Raw genomic sequence first — 12,792 nt, 5'->3', positions numbered from 1 at the left:
TCTCCCCAAGTCAGAAACCTAGGAGTCATCATGGACAACCAACTGAACTGCAAAAGTTTCATCAACACCACCACCAAGGACTGCTTTTTTAAACTTCAAGTCTTAAAATGATTGAGACCCCTCCTCCATTTCCAAGACTTTTGGACAGTCCTCCAAGCAATCATTTTTTCAAAAATAGATTATTGCAACTCTCTTCTGTTCGGCCTCCTGGCCAATACCATCAAACCCTTTCAGATGTTACAAAACGCTTCAGCAAGGATTCTGACAAAGACCAACAAAAGAGACCATATTACACCCATCCTGTGGAACCTGCACTGGCTCCCAATCAAATTCAGAATCTTATACAAAGTTCTAACGATCATCCATAAAGCCATTCACAACATCACTCCCCTGGAGCTTAAGTTCCCACTTCGACCACACATTCCCTCCAGACCAGTGAGGTCAGCATATAGAGACACCTTGCTGGCCCACCCCATTAAATCCACATCAAGGAAGAGAGCCCTTTCCATGTCTGGACCAACGCAATGGAACTTGCTACCACCAGAGCTCCGGCTAGAACAATGCCCAATCACCTTTAAGAAAAGACTAAAGACATGGTTGTTTAGCGAAGCCTATGCCTAACTCTGACGACCCTTTGATCCTCTTATGCAGCTTTGGTAGTAGAACTTCATCACTAGCAAGCCGCACTGAGTACAGACGATCTAACAAACGTTTTCTCACTCAATTCCCAATCCCAGTGTCTCTTTCTTAGACACTGAGCTATACACCTCCAAGTTATCTCTCTGTTTAATCCCATTTCATTGGATCCAAGTTTTGTTTTCCTGTTTAATGTAATGCATCCTTTGCAATGGTTATTGTTATAATGTAAACAGAAGTGATTTGTAACTTGTTACATGAATATCGGTATATAAAAGTGCCAAATAAATAAATAAATGTCGAGGGCGCTTAGAAGCTCAGCGGGCGGGGAACCGGGATCAAGGTTATCCCATGATGGGATATGCACGCGGTGCCTCCCTGGTGGGGAGGGCACCTCTCAGCCGCCGGGACAGTCAAGCGCGCCTTCAGAAACAGGGGCCAGCTCAGATTCCGCTTCGCGTGGGAACGGCGGCCATTTTGGTCCCAGAGCCAGTCATGTCGTTGCCTGCAGGAGACGATCGGGAGGATTTTTCTGACATTCCACCACCGGTTCTGCCCCTGGGAATCCATTTACAGCCTGGAACCTCCTCTACTCTGCCCCCCCCCGGGTCCTCCTCTGTTTACCACAGACTTTGTTCTACTGATGCACAATGCTTATTTGGCAAGGATGGCCCAGCCTCCAGATTCCATAGCGGGACCCCCGCCTCCCAAAGTCCCCAGGGCAGCTGATACTCCTCCTGAGGAGGTTCCCCAGGGAGCCCAGGACCCAGTGGGACCTCCCGGGTGCGTCTCTCGCTTTCACCTGCAGGGGGGGGGGGTTTGATTCAGCTCCAGATCTGAGTCTGGATGACCCCCTACTTGGCCTGGATGATCCCCTGCTCGCCGCAGAGATGGAAGGGGATGACCCGAGGGTGCTCCTGATTTTCTAGAGGGACGAGTTGGATGCTCTCATTCCACATATTCTTCAAGAGCTGGACATTGAGGCTCCCCAGGATCCACCGGGACCTTCCACCTCGGGGAAGAAGGAGGACCCAGTACTGGCGGGCCTCCGCTCTCCGTCCAGGGCCTTCCCTACCCATCCCACCTTCCTACAACTGTTGGCCAGAGAATGGGATACGCCCGAAGCCTCACTGAAGATCAGCAGGGCGATGGATAAACTATACCCTCTTCCCGAGGACTTTTTAGATCTTCTTAAGGTTCCAAAGGTTGACTCTGTGGTCTTAGCTGTCACAAAGCGGACAACTATCCCGGTTACAGGAGGCACGGCCCTGTGCATTCTGCAGGACAGGAAGCTGAAAGTCTACCTCAAAAGGGTATTTGAGGTTTCTGTACTGGGAGTCCGAGCGGCCATCTGTAGCTCGCTTGCGCAAAGAGCGGGGCTTTACTGGGTTCAGCAACTCCTTACCTCTCAGGACCTACCGCCAGAGGAAGCAAGCCAGGCAGACCGCCTAGAGGTGGTTATAGCCTATGGAGCAGATGCCCTGTATGACCTACTACGAGTGCTGGCAAGATCCATGGTTTCTGTAGTCTCGGCGCAACGTCTCCTCTGGCTCCGCAACTGGTCGGCAGATTCCTCATCCAAGTCAAGTCTGGGATCTATTCCTTTTAAGGGCAAATTTCTCTTCGGGGATGATTTGGACCAGATCATCAAGTCACTTGGTGAGAATGCGGTATATCGTCTGCCTGAAGACAGTCCACGATCCTCGAGATCGTTTAATCCTTCCAGAAGTCTGTTCTGCACACGACGCCATTTTTGCACTACTAGACAGACGATGCCTCAGACTCCCTCTTCCAGATCTCAGTCGTGAACTCATTCCTTTCGAGGCCGCAGACCACCTAGGGACGGGGTGGCCCAAGGGGCTCCCTCCAAGTCCTCTCAATGATGCCAGACTGACCCACTCCTCGACCCCCAGGATCGGGGGGCAAATATGTCTTTTCTACGAGGAGTGGGTCCGAATCACCTCGGCTCAGTGGGTTCTAGACATCCTAAAGCACGGTTATGCATTGGATTTTGTTCGACCCCCAAGAGACAGATTTCTCTTCTCTCCCTGCAGACCACCTCAAAAGCAGCTCATTGTACGGCAGCCTCTCAACAGACTCCTAGCTCTCGGGGCCATCCTTCCAGTTCCTTCCGAAGAGGTGGGTTCAGGACACTATTCAATGTACTTCGTGGTCCCCAAGAAGGAGGGATCCTTCCGTCCGATCTTGGATCTCAAGGTGGTCAACAAGTCCCTCAAGGTCCTTCAATTCCAGATGGAGACTTTACACTCAGTGATTGCGGCGGTGCATCGGGGAGAATTTCTTGCCTCCCTCGATCTGACGGAGGCTTATCTTCACATCCCCATCCTCAAAGCACATCAGTGCTTTCTCCGCTTCAAGATCCTGGGCCAGCATTTCCAATTCAAAGCCCTCCCATTTGGTCTTGCGACCGCCCCATGAACATTCACAAAGATAATGGTAATCGTGGCAGCAGCTCTCTGACGAGAAGGTATACCAGTTCATCCATATCTGGACGATTGGCTCATTCGGGCAAAGACACTAATACAGGGTCATGCAGCTGTCACCCGGGTGGTACAGCTTCTTCAATCCCTCGGTTGGGTTGTCAACTTTGCCAAGAGCAGTCTCATTCCTTCACAGTCTTTGGCTTTTCTGGGTGCGTGCTTCGCCACGGCAAGGGGCAAGGTCTTCCTGTGACTGGATCGGGCCCAGTCGCTCCGGGAGCAGGTTCATCACTTCTCTTGTCTTCCCTTTCCCACAGCCTGGGATCACCTTCAGGTCCTGGGATCCATGGCGTCCACTATCGATCTCGTACCGTGGGCATTTGCATATATGCGCCTGTTGCAGAGGGCGTTACTCTTTCGCTGGAAACCGGTGTTGCAGGAGTACCAGCTCATCCTCCCTTTCCCCCAGCTCATCAGAGACAGCCTGCTCTGGTGGCTAGACCCGCTCCATTTGGCGCAGGGCATGCCCCTGGAAATCCAGGACTGGGTGGTGGTCACCACCAATGCCAGCCTAGTCGGCTAGGGGGCAGTGTGCCAGACGCGTTCAGCGCAGGGACAATAGACAAAGGCCCAAGCAGCGTGGCCAATCAATCGTCTGGAAACGAGAGCAGTAGGTCTGGCACTCAAACGCTTTCTTCCTCTCGTGCGATCAGGATCCTCTCGGACAACGCGACCACAGTAGTGTACATCAACCGCCAGGGGGGGGGCACAAGGAGTCGACATATCTCATTGGAAACGGCCCGCTTGATGTCGTGGGCAGAGATTCACCTCTCCCGTCTTACAGCCTCTCATATTGCGGGCGTGGACAACATTCAGGTGGACTTCCTGAGTCAACGTTTAGATCCCGGGGAGTGGGAACTCTCTGAGGAGGCGATGCAGCTTCTCATTCATCGTTGGGGGAACCCTCGTCTGGATCTCATGGCCACTTTTCACAACACCAAGGCACCGCGATTCTTCAGTCGTAGACAGGAACACGTTGCAGAAGGCGTGGAAGTGCTGGTCCTTCCCTGGCCACGTCATCTCCTACTCTACGTGTTCCCCCCGTGGCCACTAGTGGGCAAAGTCCTTCGGAGAATAGAAATACACCAGGGTCTGGTCATTCTGGTGGCACCGGAATGGCTACACCGTCCTTGGTTCGCGGACCTAATCAACCTCGTGGTGGATGGTCCTCTACACCTGGGCCACCTGCCATGCCTACTGCACCAAGGTCCAGTATTTTTCGACCAGGCAGAACTCTTCTGTCTTATTTATTTATTTTTATATACCGACATTCGATCTCAATTGAGATATCACACTGGTTTACATTCAGGTACTGTAGGTATTTCCCTATCCCCAGAGGGGCTTACAATCTAAGTTTTGTTCCTGAGGCAATGGAGGGTAAAGTGACTTGCCCAAGGTCACAAGGAGTGACAGCAGGACTCGAACCCTGGTCTCCTGGTTCATAGTCCACTGCTCTAACCACTAGGTTATTCCTCCTCCCCTTGCGGCCTGGCTTTTGAAAGGTGGTGACTCAGACGCCATGGATACCCGGAGGCTGTAGTCGCGACCCTCCTCAAGGCTAGGAAGACATCAACCTCAGTTGCTTACATACGAGCTGGAAGGTTTTCGAATCCTGGTGTGCCTCTCACTCCACTCGACCGAGATCGGCCTCTGTGCCTCAGATCCTTGCGTTCCTTCAGGACGGTCTATAGGGCCCTGCTTACAACTCCCTGAGGGTCCAAGTTTCTGCTCTCGGTTCCCTGGTCCATTTGCAGGAACATCTTCTGCTTTTTCCTCTCACCCGGATATCGCCTGGTTTCTCAATGGGGTGAAACACCTGAGGCCCCCAGTCCAGACCCCTTGTCCCTCTTGGAACCTCAACTTAGTTCTCAGGATTTTGGCCGGCCCTCCCTTCGAACCTCTGCGCGCCTCCACTCTCAAAGACCTCACTCTCAAGATGGTCTTTCTGGTGGCCATTTGTTCTGCCCGCCGGGTCTCCGAACTACAAGCGCCGTCATGTAGGGAGCCTTACCTCCGTTTTACAGACCCGGGAGTTTCCCTGCGTACAGTGCCTTCGTTCCTGCCCAAGGTGGTCTCTGCATTTCATCTGAATCAGACGGTAGAACTCCCGTCCTTCTCTGCTGATGATTCACGGGATCTCCACAACCTTGATGTTAAGCGCATTCTGATCCGTTACCTGGAGGTCACCAGTGATTTTCGTCTGACAGACCATTTGTTTGTCCTTTGGTCTGGCCCAAAGAAAGGCTCTAAGGCTATGAAGACAACAATCGCTAGATGGCTCAAAGAAGTTATTGTGGCAACATATATAGGAGCGGGTCGACCACCCCCTCTGGGTGTCAAAGCACATTCTCTCCGATCTCAGGCGGCATCCTGGGCGGAAAGCCAGGCTGTCTCCTCTCAGATCATCTGCCGGGTGGCGACCTGGAAATCATTGCATACATTTGCAAGGCACTATCGCTTGCATCTCCAGTCGCCGACCTCCGGTTACTTTGGCAACAGGGTCATTCGAGCAGGGCTTTCAGGGGCCCACCCTCTGTAGGGAAGCTTTGGTACAACCCACCGTCTGGACTGATCCTGGTACGTACAGGGAAAAGAACATTATTTCTTACCTGCTAATTTTCGGTGCTGTAGTACCATGAATCAGTCCAGACACCCTCCCTAAAAATTTTGGGGATTGGGGTTTCCTGCTCAACCTTCCCTTCTGCCTTTGCTAATCTGTCTGTTCTATTCAGGTGTTCACCTCTACATTTCAGAGGCTGTTTCACAGTTCTTTTTGCAAGTTCACTTCATAGCACCAGTTGTCTTTGTTATATTTTTATCATACTCAGGTGTGGTTGGTTAGCTTGATCCATTATTTTCTGGCTATGGCTCTGATATTCTCTATACTGAGGACCCACAGAGGGTGCACTGGTTTATAAGGCAGCACCCTCCGAAGCTTTGTCTGACTCCATCTGCTGGATGGGGGACATAACCCACCGTCTGGACTGATCCATGGTACTACAGGAATGAAAATTAGCAGGTAAGAAATAATTTTCTTATACTTCCCTGCTCTTGAAGATGTAGGGATGAAGACCTAAGGCGGAAGGAGGGAAACAGGATCTCTGGTTTTCCAATCCCCTGGATGATGTGGGCTAAAGCAGCACAGGGATTGCCAACCTTCCACATGCCCGGCTCAACCTGAGGGATGGCCCATGAAGTTGCCTAACACCGCAGGGTGCACCTCTTTTAGACTTGACTTTTCTTTCTCCTATCTTTTCTTCAGCTTTAACTAGTCTGTTCTTCAGACTGCAGGTTTGCACCTCTACCATCTGCTGGAGACTGAGAAATACTGAGGGACTGCAGGTGGCACTCTCGGTTAAGTAGCAATGCTGGAAAAGATTTTATTCTCTGCCTCCATCTGCTGGTAGGGATGCAAAATCCACTTGTCTGGACTGATCTGGAATATTGACAGGAACACAGCAACCACTGTGCTTAAGCTATCCCCCACCACAAAGTCTTTTAATAACAATCAAGTTTATCACCAGTAGAGACCAAGTCACACAAAGTATTAAAGGATTTTGTTTTTATTTTGTTAGAATCCTTTATTTTTAAAGTTTTACATGCATGAGGCACTCTTAACCAGTAAGACTGCCTGAAATCACATCATAAATGGCAGAGCAGTTTAGAAAGATCAGTTACTAGGGATCTGACTTTGTCACAGTGGTCATAGTATCTCTGGTACTTACAAATGTTTACAGGAAGTTCTACATAAGTCATAAAATATATTTTCAGGGCCCACAGCCCAAACTCTGAGGTGCATCGAAAAAGCTGTGCCCTTTATTCTCACACACACCCCTGAGCTAGAGCTCCTCTGAAATACTGCTGAATAAGTTTAGTGTATATTGAAGAGTCTAGGTTGATTTTCAAGCAGTTACATGGGCCTTACGGTCCTTAACCACTGGCATATTGTGTTTCTACATAGCCCATGATGAGAATATGACCGGTTCACTCTTACCTATTAAAAAACAACCAACCCTCCCTCCCCTGTGCAACGGGCAGGGCAGACAATAAGGGTTGTTGGGGCCCTTTAATACAAAATGAAACAGAGACACAAACTCAATGCTCCCTTTCTGCTAACCTGGGGAGGCGGCACTACTCCAGAGCACTTATAGTTTGAACCTTGTGGGGCTGACAGATCTCATGAGACAACAGGGTTCTGTGTGGTTCAACTATGAGTTCCCTGTACGTACCCCGATCAGTCCAGACAGTGGGTTGTGTCCCCCTTCCAGCAGCTGGAGTCAGAGCAAAATTGTAAGGACGGTTAGAGCGCCCTCTGCGTCCCTTCAGTATTACTCTGCCTCCTGCAGAGGAAGGTCATACCTGCAGCTTCCCTTTTTTCTTCATAGGTTTCTTATCAATTTTATATCTTGAGATGGATCATTTAAAAAAAAAATAAATTCTAACTTAAGAGGATTTGTGAAGGAGTTTCTCCTTCCATTCTGTGAAACTTGCATTCAGAACTTGGGTACTCCCTCATTGTCTACCTTTATCTTTGTTTTGGGGTAAGTTCTGTTATTTCTTTTCACAGGAATCCTCTTCCCTACTTCTCTGCCGGCTGGGGTGCACGTTGGTGGTCCAACCTCCCCCTCCAGCCGGCTGCTCTGAGACGTCGTCTCCCTCGGAGCAGCCCCCACCGAGAGGCGCCATTCCTCTGTGCTCCTCCAGCCTTACCTTGCCAGCACAAGCTCCGCGTGTGGCTGCTGCTATTCCGGAGGGTGGTTCTTGCAGGCCCTGTTTCCCCTCCGATGCTGTGCCTGTGGGGAGCCCCGCTCGCGGCTCTCCCACGAAGGCCTATGTTCCAGCTGCCTCCCCGGTGGGGAAGGCACCTCGAGCCCAGGGGGCCGTTCTTCTTCATGCGCACAACCTCAAGACAGGCCAGCCCTGTTCCTGTCCCGACGCAGGACTGGTGGACGCGTCAGTGTCGGTGGTCACAAAACGAACTATCCCCTTCACTGGGGATGCAGCGCTCCGGGACATACAGGATCACAAGCTGGAGGTATACCTTAAAAGGGTCTTTGAGGTGTCCACTCTGGGAGTCAGGGCAGCTGTCTGTAGCTCCCTTATGCAAAGAGCTGGCCTCAGATGGGTGCAGCAGCTTCTCGGTACCCAAGAGCTTTCTCGAACGACTGGAGGCAGTCATAGCTTACGGGGGCGGATGCCTTCTACGACCTACTCTGGGTACTGGCCAGGTCCATGGTCTCTGCCAGGCACCTGCTTTGGCTCCGCAACTGGTCAGCAGATTCCTCTTCCAAATCTCAGCTGGGCGCTCCTTGCCTTTCAAAGGGAAGTTACTGTTTGGGGAGGAACTGGCCAATTTAAGTCCCTGGGTGAGAATAAGGTGCACAAGTTACCCGAGGATCGTCCTCGCAGTACGTCCTCGCAGGACGTTCGCTGCTATTCGCTCCTGCTTCCAGGGCCAATGTCGTTTCCGCCAGTCACGGACTCTCCCGCAGAGGACTCCCTCCTCCAGGTCACAATCCCGGTCCCATTCCTTTCGGGGACGGAGATTGTCCAGGGATAGCCTCTCGCAAGGTGCTCCCACCAAGTCCTCTCAATGATGTATTGCCGGCCCACTCCTCGACACCCAGGATAGGGCTGGACTTGGGGGGTCATCCTCTCGGTGCCTTTAGGAGAACAGGGGTCAGGCCATTATTCCATCTATTTCGTGGTCCCCAAGAAGGAAGGCTCCTTTCGTCCAATCCTTGAGCTCAAGATTCCTTGTTTCCAGATGGAAACTTTATGCTCCGTGATAACGGCGGTACACGAGGGGGAGTTTCTAGCTTCCTTATTTTTTTTATTTATTTATTTATTTTTTGTTTTTGTTATACCGAGTTTCATGATAGGCATCACATCAACCCGGTTTACAAATAACAAGGAGTGTAAAGCATAACGTAACGTAAAAAACAATATTTTCAATAAGAACCTTGAACTTTAAATACAGTGAATCAGAAAAAGGGAGAGGGAAAGTTACAAAAAACAAGGAAAATAAACTTGGGATGGAAGGGGAGAAATTGAACAGCACAATATTTACATTTCAGCCTATTGATTGGATTGGATTGGACAGAGGCCTACCTACACATACCCATCCTCCAGGATCATCAGTGCTATCTCTGCTTCAAGATCCGTGGCCTGCATTTCCAGTTCCAGGCTCTCCCATTTGGACTGGCAACAGTGCCACGCACGTTCACCAAAGTGATGGTAGTAGCGGAGGCGCTCCGGAAGGAAGGCATCCTGGTCCACTGGCTTATCCGTGCGAAGTCCAAGGATTGCCAGCGGGCAGTCGACAGGGTACTCCAGCTCCTCTGTTCCCTCGGATGAGTCATCAATCTGGCAAAGAGCAGTTTTGCCCCTTCACGGACAATAGATTTCCTAGGGGCTCATTTCAACAGCAGGCTGTGCAAAGTTTTTCTTCGGTAGGACAGGGCGCGAGCCCTCCTCACCCAAGTAGAGCGCTTCAGTTGCCTTCCACTCCCGATGGCATGGGAGTGCCTCCAGATCCTGGGCTCTATGGCTTCCACTATAGCTTTAGTTCTGTGGGCCTTCGCACATACGCGTCCTCTACAGCGTGCATTGCTCTCTCGCTGGAAGCCAGTCTCGCGGGAGTTTCAAGCTCAACTACCGTTGCCGGACCCAGCCAGGGACAGCCTGCTCTGATGGCTTCGTCTAGATCATTTGTTGCGGGGAGTGGGATTTGGAGATCCCTCAATGGGTGATCGTCACCACGGATGCCAGCCTATCCGGCTGGGGGGCTGTGTGTGAGAGGCTGTCGACAGAGGGTCAATGGACCTCAGACCAAGCACGATGGCCGATAAATCGTCTGGAAACCAGAGCAGTTCACCTTGCGCTGCAGCGTTTTCTGCCCCTGGTCCAGGGCCAAGCGGTACGGATACTCTCCGACAACACGACGACTGTGGCGAATGTCAACCGTCAAGGAGGGACAAGAAGCAGTCACATGTCCCTGGAAACGGACAAGTTGAAAGCGTGGGCGGAGCTCCACCTCGCCAGTCTAGCAGCCTCTCACATAGCGGGAGTAGACAACGTTCAGGCGGACTTCCTGAGCCGGCAACGCTTGGATCCCGGAGAGTGGGAACTGTCCGAAGCAGCAGTTCAGCTGATTTTCTGTCGATGGGGAACTCCTCACCTCGATTGCATGGCCACTCGACAGAACGCGAAAGCTCCACGCTTCTTCAGTCACAGAAGAGAGCTCGGCGCGGAGGAAGTAGATGCTCTGGTTCTCCCCTGGCCGCAAAACCTTCTTCTCTATGCGTTCCCTCCGTGGCCCCTGGTGGGGAAAGTACTTCGACGAATAGAGGCTCACCAGGGGCCGGTGATTCTCGTGGTGCCAGAGTGGCCCCACAGACCGTGGTTTGCGGACCTAGTCAACATGGCGATGGACGGACCTCTGCAGCTGGCTCAGCTTCCGAACCTTCTGCGTCAAGGACCAGTATTTTTCGACCGAGCAGATTGCTTCTGTCTTGCGGCCTGGCTTTTGAACGGCGCAGGCTGAGACGGCACGGTTTTTATTTATTTATTTATTTAAAAGTATTTATATACCGCTTTTTAAAATAAAATTTTATCAAAACGGTTTACAACATGTTAAAATAAAGTAAAAATAAAATATAACTAAAATAAACTTAAAATACATAAATTTAACTAAATAGCTAGATAAATGTTAGCTAAAACAAATTATTAAATAACAAAATAATAATAATGGTAACATGCCATGGTTACCCCGATGCAGTGGTTTCCACCCTCCTTCAAGCCCGCAAACCTTTTACGTCCATTGCTTATGTGCGAGTCTGGAAGGTATTTGAGACTTGGTGTAACTCCGTGCCAGTCCTTCCGTGGCGTGCTTCGGTAGCCAACATTCTCTCCTTTTTGCAGCAGGGACTTGACAAACGCTTGATCTACAATTCTCTTAGGGTCCAGGTGGCAGCCCTTGGCTCTCTAGTGCATCACTTGGATGGTGCTCCTCTCTTGTCTCATCCTGACATCGTCCGGTTCTTGCGGGGAGCGAAGCATCTCAAGCCACTGTGTCTCTCCCTCGTGGAGCCTGAATTTGGTCCTCAGGATCCTAGCCGGCCCGCTTTTCGAGCCATTGACAAGAGCCTCCCTCAAGGATCTCACACTCAAGACAGTTTTCCTAGTGGCTATCTGTTCCGCTCGAAGGATCTCGGAGCTTCAAGTGCTGTCATGCAGAGAACCATACCTCCGTTTCTCCGACACTGGGGTATCATTGTGCACGGTTCCTGCTTTCCTGCCAAAGATGGTGTCCGCCTTTCATATGAATCAAACAGTGGAACTCCCGTCTTTTTCAGACGCAGACTCCAGAGAACTCAGACGCCTTGATGTTAAGCGTGTTCTCATCCGTTATTTGGAAGTCACTAATGAGTTCCGCTTATCGGATCACCTCTTTGTCCTTTGGAGCGGGCCCAACCGAGGACACAAGGCTTCTAAAGCCACCATTACACGTTGGCTCAAGGCCGCGATCTCTGCCGCGTACATCGGGTCGGGTTCCTCCGGTAGGTCAAAGCTCATTCGCTTCATGCTCAAGCCGCCTCCTGGGCAGAAAGCCAGGCCATTTCTCCTCAGGAAATTTGCAGAGCGGCAACCTGGAAGTCATTGCACATGTTTGCACATCACTATCGCTTGAATGTACAGGCACCAGTGTTTGGTTCTTTCAGTGCACATGTTATTCGAGCTGGGCTATCTGGGGCCCACCCTGTGTAGGAAGCTTTGGTACATCCCACTGTCTGGACTGATCCGGGTACGTACAGGGAAAAGAAAATTATTCCTTACCTGTTAATTTTCATTCCTGTAGTACCACGGATCAGTCCAGACACCCTCCCTAAGAATCTGGGAAAGGGATTGCTCTCAGCTCGACTGCTTGGTTTTTCCTAATTCTGTTATGTGCCTACTAGTTCATGTTTGCAAGCTTCTGGGCCACCTTGATGCTCAGTCCTAGTTTTTACGGTTCAATGTTATCTGTTTCATGATCCATCCCATGGGGTTCTTAATGGCTTGGATATGCTTAATACTGAAGGGATGCAGAGGGCGCTCTAACCTATAAGGAGCCGTTCTTACAATTTTGCTCTGACTCCATCTGCTGGAAGGGGGAACAACCCACTGTTTGGACTGATCCATGGTACTACAGGAACGAAAATTAGCAGGTAAGGAATAATTTTCTTATATGTGAAGCAACAACCCCAGGCCAGGTTAGTGGGAAGATTGCTAGGATGCTAGAGTGCAGGTTTCAGCGCTGTCACACTGATTCACCATGCTAGGGCCAGCTCTTGCATCTGGAAAACACCATACCCTACACAGAACTTCAGATGTAAATCATGACCAACTTCACGGACAAACTCATCTCATGCACTAATGAAATTCCAAACTACTCAACAACAGTACATCCTACACTTTTGGGTCAGATTAATTCCTTCAGCACATCATCTCTTTAATGCTGGTTACCCAAAGCAGTCACATGCTCTTCGGCTGTTCTCACATGGCTTCCAGCAGGGATGTGGATCAGCAAGTTCCATGCTTACATGTTCATGTAAGCATTTGACAAGTGCCTACATAGTCTTTCACTGACAATATTAGTCACCTATAGAAAAAT

This window comes from Rhinatrema bivittatum, chromosome 16, assembly GCF_901001135.1.
Source record: "Rhinatrema bivittatum chromosome 16, aRhiBiv1.1, whole genome shotgun sequence".
NCBI lineage: Eukaryota > Metazoa > Chordata > Amphibia > Gymnophiona > Rhinatrematidae > Rhinatrema > Rhinatrema bivittatum.
Note: the sequence above shows the minus strand (reverse complement) of the source record.